The following is an 8,080-nucleotide window of genomic DNA, read 5'->3' as shown; positions in this document are numbered from 1 at the left end:
TAGGACTTTGGGGGGATTGTTTTTTTCTCTATTATTTTCATGTTGATCTTCAATGAACCAATTCTATTTTTCATTGAGTTTACAATATTTTCCATGAATATTTTAATAGATTAAAATCTTTATCATTTTGAACTGAGAACTAAGAATTCTCAATTCCTTCTTTGTTTTTAATAACATTTTTGCCAATTAAATTTCTTCTTTAATTCCTTTTGTGAATTTCTAATCCATTTTGCTATCTTGAAAAAATTCTCATTTTACTTCTGGTGCTTCTGTTGATATTGCTTAAATATAATTTTCTCCTAAACTTTCTGTCCCTGCTTCTTTTTAATCTATCAATATACATGCCAACATATATTGGCCATATCAGGTCTTCATAATCTTCAAGAGGGAGTAATCAGTCATGGCAATAGCACTCTTCCTCTTGGGACTAATAACTAATTCAGCATGAGACAATTTAATTCAATAAATATTATTAATTATATGCTGCATCAAAGCACATGTTAGATTCTAGCCATTTAAGTTGCAATATGATATTGGTAGCTGTTCCATAGGAATCTATAGTATAGTTTAGAATTAGATGTTATATGATAGTGAATTTATAAAAAATGTAGATCAGCATTAAAGCCCCCTACTTATCCTCACCTGCCCATTCTCTAACACTATCAGACACCAAGGAAAGATTCACGTCTCCAGAAATGAAATTAAAGATTGCAATCAATATCTTGCTATCGTAGGTTATGTTCAACCTGCCATACCAGTCAGTCTTGAGTTATACCCAAAAGTTGTCTACCACTATTCACTAGCCCAACCACTGAATCCAAATCTACTATATGCTGCTTAGTTCTATGACTGACCAAATGATTCCATTCTCTTTCCATTTCCAGTGTCCTAGAAGATTAGGGTAGCATTCTGAACAGATGAGGGGTAGGTTTTAGGGCATGTTGGGAGTATGGAATTTTTCTCAGGATAAAAAGCTTTCAAGGACCAAAAACTTCTGATATAGGAATGCCTGAGAGGATATAAAGGACTCCAAAGATGTTGTCAAGAAAACAATTGTTATTGACCTTATAACAGTGTCAACATAGCCTAATTTCTAGGTATCCTGTTTGTACAAGACCACAGGCACAACCCAATGAACAAAATTTCTTTAGGAACAAATGCACAATAAGACCAACATAAGGAAAGCCAAGAGTCAAACTTCTCTGCCTTGAAGAGATTTTATTTGGCTTTTGTTTTTCTTCCTTCCAACACACAAACCTGCCACAGGAATATGACATGCCAGCCTAAACACTAGCTCAGAGATTTCATCTCCCCATATTAGAATTAGAGAAATTCTAATTACTTTAATATAGAAATTAGGGAAAAGCTTATATCTTAAATGGGGTTTTTGGCCCTAACAAGGGCATTTCTCCCCAACTGATCAACTTCCTTCTTTCCATGACTAGTAACATAAATTATTATGAGTTCAAAATTTTTTTAATTTAATTGATGATTATGATTTATAATCCTTGTCTCCTCCTCCCATCTGAGCAAGAGATTCCTATTCTTTCCTAATAGTCCATGATCTAGCAACAGCATAAGGGAGAAATAACATCTTGCTAGAGTGGTCAAGGATGACTTTTTTAAAGAGGGAGGATTTTAATAGAGCCTTGAATGATATATAGGATTTAGCTAAATGGAAGGGGGAAGACATGGTATTCCAGGAGAAAGATGACAAGCGAAAACAGGTAGATGAAAAGAGAAAATGAGTAGCTTAATATGGTTTAAGGTTAGGATATATATAGGGGAATAATAAATGGTAAAACTGCAAAGTTAGTTTGGGAGCCCCACAACTATACAGAGATTTCAACATAAGACAGGTGGTTTGGACTAAACTTTGTAAGCAATAGGGAGCCTTAGAATTTTTGAACAAGGCAGAGAATATGATCCAAGTTATATTTTTAAAAGATTAAATCCAGACCTATCCAAGTGATCAGAGACTAGAAGTAGGACACCTATACAGGAGACTTTTAAAGTAGCCTAGGCATGAGGGGATCAAGGCTACATTAGAATGGTAACAAGGAGAATGGGACCATGACCTATGTTGTTGAAGCAATTTAAATTTCTCACCACTGTAATTTCCTGTGTCTTTTAAGCACCAAACAAAGATGGGAAATGTGGGCACAGAAATTGAATTGCCTGAAATTGTTAACCTAAAGGGAGTTGCATAAGACTGCTAATGTCCCAGTAAAATAGGGTATTTTAAACAGAGCCAATTAGATGCTTTACAGTAACCATACCAGACACCCCAAGGAGAGATCCAGGATGGGTAGCGTCCTAGTGAGGCTGTCATGTAGCTCAGGGTGGGGGTCACACCATCAAGGTATACACAATGACCCAAACACATGCGCACACACCCCTTCACATCATCACTGACTCTAGCTCTCTGCAGCCTCTTCATGGGGGTTGGCAAGCCCTGGAAGTTTTCATAGCTATTCTGGCTCACTTTCTCATTGCTCAGCCAGCAGCCTCCTCAGCAAGCTTATCAGCAGCTCTGTTCCTGGTTGGCTCCATTAGTCAGGACCCCTTGCTGTCTCTGCTGTATGGCTTAGCTTCTATTTCTCTCTCCCAACCTTCTCTATTACATTCCTGATGCAATTACTCTGTAGCACAGGGGCACGGTCACACAAGAATTGAAATCCTGGAAACCAATAATATCAAGCTTGTCCTGAGTCACATAGGAAATACAGTCTTCTCCTTTAGTCATATCCCAATTATAGGAGATTGGATGTTGGGAGATATTAGGCAAGTGGAGAAAGTTTGGAATAAATATGCAAGGGAACCTACACAAGATGAATAAAAGCCATTTCTAACCGTGGGGACGGAGTTAAAATTAAATGACATAAATTCCTAGTAGGTCCGCTACTATGGCAGCTAGGTGGCACAATGGACAGAGTATCAAACCTAAAGTCAGAAAGACTCATCTTTTTTAGTTTAAATCTATCCTCCAACACTTACTAGCTATGTGACCTTGAGCAAGTGACTTAATCCTGCTTGCCTCGGTTTCCTCATCTGTAAAATGAACTGAAAAAGAAATGGCAAATCACTTTAGTATCTTCATCAAGAAAATCCCAAAGGGCTCACAAAGAATTGGACACAACTGAACAACAAGTAACTGTGGTTCTGTGACTTCCTCTAGCAACACTTTGTATCTTAGAACAGAGAAATCCAATGAAGATGAACAATAGCTAGAAATCGATATAAGATACTCTGATAGGTGGTTAGGAGTCAAGGAAGTCCAGAGGAAGGGCTATAATACCCAGCTAAGTGACAAAGCCATCCAGGAAAGTAAAAATGAGGCCTGGGGAGCAGTAGTAATCTGAAGAGAGTGGGACAGAAAAATGAGTACTTCAAATGATAGTGTTTCATTGTCCAAAATTGACTTGGGGAATAAAGGTCAACCTCCTTTTCTAATTCCATTGAATGGCGAGCTCTCCATAGGAAAGAACAGTATATAATGTCTTCAGAGGAGAGCCAGGTTTATTTTGGAATAGGTTAAAGGAAAAAAAATGAGGAAAATAGAATTAAAGGAATTTTGCTCATTTTAGATGATAGATGAGGGAGGAATAATCAGAAACTAGTGGGAAGAAGCAATGGTGGGAAGTGGGAAGTCTAGGGGTGGGGTGGAGTGAGAGTTTGGAGATTGTGAGATAGGAGGTTCGTGTCCAGAGTGGCTGTGTACTTACCACCAATTAATTATTGTAGAATGATGGAGATGAAAATGACTAAATTATCAGCTAGCCCCTTGTTGATAGCCTGCTGTGAAGAATGAATTACAGGATAAGGCTCTAAGGGTGGAGATGAGGTACCAGAAGGAAAAGGAGGGTGAACACATAGAGCTTCTGATAGAGATTGTGGAAAGAAAGAGTCAAAGACATAATCGAGCACTTCTCTTTCCAGTATCCAATGCTCTATGCATAGATAGCCCCAAAGAGAGAGAGACAGAGAGATAGACAGACACAAGGGGAGATAGAGACATACAGAAGAAGAAGGGAGGGAGCAGATTTGATCTCAGGAAGATGAGTCTTCCTGATTTCAGGGTCAGTACTCTATCTACTATCCACTTCAACAGGAGACTGAACCCTGGGTCATAATCTTCAGGCAACAAAATAGACACAATTTTCCCTCAAGCTCTCTTCCTCCAAGACTACTATCTTCTACCCAATCCCTCAACTCAGTATATTGTTATTGTTTTGTCCTTCATTCTCAAAGAGGACCATGACATCAGGGAGGTGATATTATGATATGCAAGTAAATTGGATTTAAGTTAAAGAGGGTTGTACAAAGCCACCTGCCTCACTTTCCTCTCCTATATCTCTCATCTCAGTGGATTTCCCCTAGCTCACAATCTTTGGCCATACCTAAAGGGCAATGTCTTTAGAACCTTGGGAATTCTGGACAATATTTCCCCCCAGGCTGAATGTCCAATTCCCTCTCCCCCCTCCCCCCAAAGTTCTTAGTTTATTTGTCCTGTAGGGGCAAGGCCAAAGGCAGATTATAATAGGATAGTGATAGTCTTTTTTAAACTTATATGAGAGAAATGAAGAGAAATCTGGAAAAACCTGGAGCATAATAAGGAAACTTTTACAGTATCTAATACCCTGGACCCATCTAGATCCTTATCCTAAATGATCCAAATCTAACCAAAAATTACTTTTGAACCTGCCTGGATTTTGGTTCTGTACAGTTCATCCTAGAGGTTTCATTCCTCTCCTTATTCTGTTCTCTTCAAGACCCCATTAAAAAAATTAATAATAATTAACCAATCAATAAGTGAAACATCGTGATACAGTAGAAAGAATGCTGGCTCTGCAGCTGTAAGGCCACTTCCCTACATTATTATTGTCTCAATCCATAAAAAAAAAAATCAAAGAACAGTCCATTCATCAGGGAAACAGGCCAAAAAGAAACTCTGACCTACAGAAGGAATCAGGAAATAGACATGATGATAGAAAGTTGACAAAGGCAGACCAGTAAAACCTGAGTAAAAGGTTGTTTAGGTGGAATAATAGAAGAGATAAAAGGAGAGAGTGGCTTGGAAGGAGGGAGAATCACCAGAAGAAGAAAAAAAACTGGTTGTAGAGTTTAAGTGAAGAAGATTCATTTCTCCCACTCATCTCAGTTCATGTGATCATGGGATATAATCACATATTACCATATATTAAATTAGAACCAAAAGAATAACACCTAATAATTTTTTTCCAAAATACGAACATTTTTCTCTGATAGGATTAAGGGATTTTGAGCTATTGAACAAACAAAAAAAATTCTTGTCCTTAGTGATTCTTAATAGTGTAAATAGTGTCAGGCTGCTTGGAAATTGGAGGCAGTATGGAGAAATTGTGGAATGTGACCCTTATACCTAAGTCAGAGTCAACAATAGGAGGAAGGAATTTCTATCTCATCTCACCATTATCCATTTCATCTAATAGGAGAGCTACTAGGAGCCTAGCTAGGAGCCTCCTCATATAAGAGTTGGAGAAGCAGTTCAAAAGGGTTTGAGGCACAGTTAAATGAACAGAGATATACTCTACAAACAAAAATGGATACAGAAATGCAAGATCCAATAGGATTTCTGACAGCAGAAAAGAGAGTGGGCTATTAGTTCAAAAGAGAGCTAACTTTGATGGTTGAGATTTAAGCTATGGAGAGGAATGGACCCTGGGAACTCAGTTAAATTACCTGCCTTTCAGAGATGGCTTAATCCATATTTCTGTGAACTCTACAAGAGAAAGGACATGGAGGCCTTTTAATTCCAGTGGATGAGTTGCCTTTGGTGTAAATGTTCCCTACATCTGTGTCTCACTACCATAGTATTCTAAGTATTAAGGAATATCATTGTATCCTGATTCCTTCAGTCACCATAGTACCAAGTTAAAGTATATCTTCATGGATTCTCATTAGTCCTAGGAAAATACCATACCTTCCTTTAAAGAAAAGATCTCTGAGAGAACTCTAAGACCACCCTGTCACTCCAAAATCTTTTATGGATAGGGAGAAGAAATATTTTAACAGAAAATTCTAGAGCTCTTTAAGAAAGCCCAGAAGAGGATAACCAAGGTGATTGAGGACATTAGAGAAGAAAGGATCAATAAAAGGGATAGGATTGCTGCTCACAGTAGATGGGAAAATGATAAACAACTGAGAAAAGGCAGAGCTGGTTACTTATTTTGCTTCAGTTTTCTCTGCCAAGAAGGATGATCCTTGTTTTGGAAAAAAACAAAACAAAAAAGGACTAACAGGACATTGATATCCATGATAACTTGGGAAATAGTAAGAGAGCCCCTCATTGCCCTAGATAAGTTCAGGTCAACAAGGCCAGATAAACTGCAACTTTAGCAACTGATAGGAGTTACCAATAGGGTTGCTGAACCATAGTCAGTGATCTTTGAAAGATTATGGAGAATTGATACCACAAAACTGGAGAAGGGCAAATATATGTTGAAAGAAAGAAGAAAGAAAGAAAGAAGAAAGAAAGAAAGAAAGAAAAAAGAAAGAAAGAAAAGAAAGAAAGAAAGAAAGAAAGAAAGAAAGAAGAAAGAAAGAAAGAAAGAAAGAAAGAAAGAAAGAAAGAAAGAAAGAAGAAAGAAAGAAAAGAAAGAAAGGAGGAAGGAAGGGAGGGAAAGAAAGAAGGGAGGAAGGGAGGGAGGGAGAGAAAGAGAAAGAGAGCGAGAATACTCACAACTTACAGTTTTAAATACCAGTCTGACCATGCTATTCTTTGTCTCAAAAATTGTAAGTGCTTCTCTAAAGGACAAAATACAAACTTCAACTTTTCATTAAAGCTACACAAACACACACACACACACACACACATACACACACACACACTAAGTAGCTCCCAACTATCTTTCCCAACTTATTTCATATTCCCTCCATACACTCCACATTTCAGTCAAACTGGCTTATTTGCGATTTCTCTTACATGGCATTTCATCTCCCATCTCCAAGTCTTTGTAAAGATTGTAGCCAATGCCTATGATGCCCTGCTTCACATCTTGGAATCCCAAGCTTCCTTCAAGGTTCACCTCAAACATTACCTCCTACACAAGGTCTTTCCTGAATTTTCCTGGTGCTTCATCTTTTCCCAAGCACCATATACATAGAAGTTTCTTGAGGGAAATGTATATTTGTTGTCATATTTTTCCCAGCACTCAACACAGTGCATTGAACATAAATAAGATTCTAGTCACCATCAGAAGTTTGTTGAATTAAAGAGGGATGGCAGAGAGGAGGTGTCAGAGTTTCTTAACACTGAAAAGTTAAATGACTTGCCCAAGATCAAACAGCCAGTATAGGTCAGAGACAAGAGATGAACCCAGCCAAGTCTTACTGATTATGTACTATTCACTATCCACTATACCATGTTGTCTCTCATAGTATATTAAAGGAATAACCAAGGATAACCTACAAAAGGAAGCTGTGTTCACAAAATAATAAGTGAATAAACCAAGCATAGCTTCTTAAAGAACATCATGCCAAAATTTTCTTTTGTGAACAAATTAATAGGAGCTCATGGGAATTTCAATCTCAGACACCATTTAACTAGATTTTAAGCAAAACAAGTGACAGGGCTCTCATGCTATTCTTGATAGAAAGTTGAAGAGAATGTGATATAGAAGATATCAAAATTAAGTGAACTCAAAACTGGTTGAATGACGAAATCCAAAGAGCACATCATTAATAATTTGAGAGTAACTTAGAAGTAGATCCTTGGTGGAGTATTCTATGAATATGTACTTGGCCCTGTGCTAGTAAATATTTTTATCAGTAACTCAGATGCAGGCATCAAGTTCATCAAATTTGTAAAGATATATAGCCGGGGAGAATGCTAGCTCCATGGGTGACAAAGTTGGGGTTCAAAAAGACCTTTAAGGGCTAGAACATATATATAAATAAACATGTTCTATATGTTTATATATGTGTATATATACATATATGTGTGTATTAATATATATGTGTTTGTATATGTATAAATCTAAAAATTATGAAATTTAATAGGGATGAATAGAAACTTACACAGGTTTGGATTGTTTTTTTG

Source organism: Antechinus flavipes, chromosome 5 (genome assembly GCF_016432865.1).
Source record: "Antechinus flavipes isolate AdamAnt ecotype Samford, QLD, Australia chromosome 5, AdamAnt_v2, whole genome shotgun sequence".
NCBI classification, from domain to species: Eukaryota; Metazoa; Chordata; class Mammalia; order Dasyuromorphia; family Dasyuridae; genus Antechinus; species Antechinus flavipes.
The sequence above is the reverse complement of the archived record's forward strand: the minus strand, read 5'-3'. Positions refer to the sequence as shown.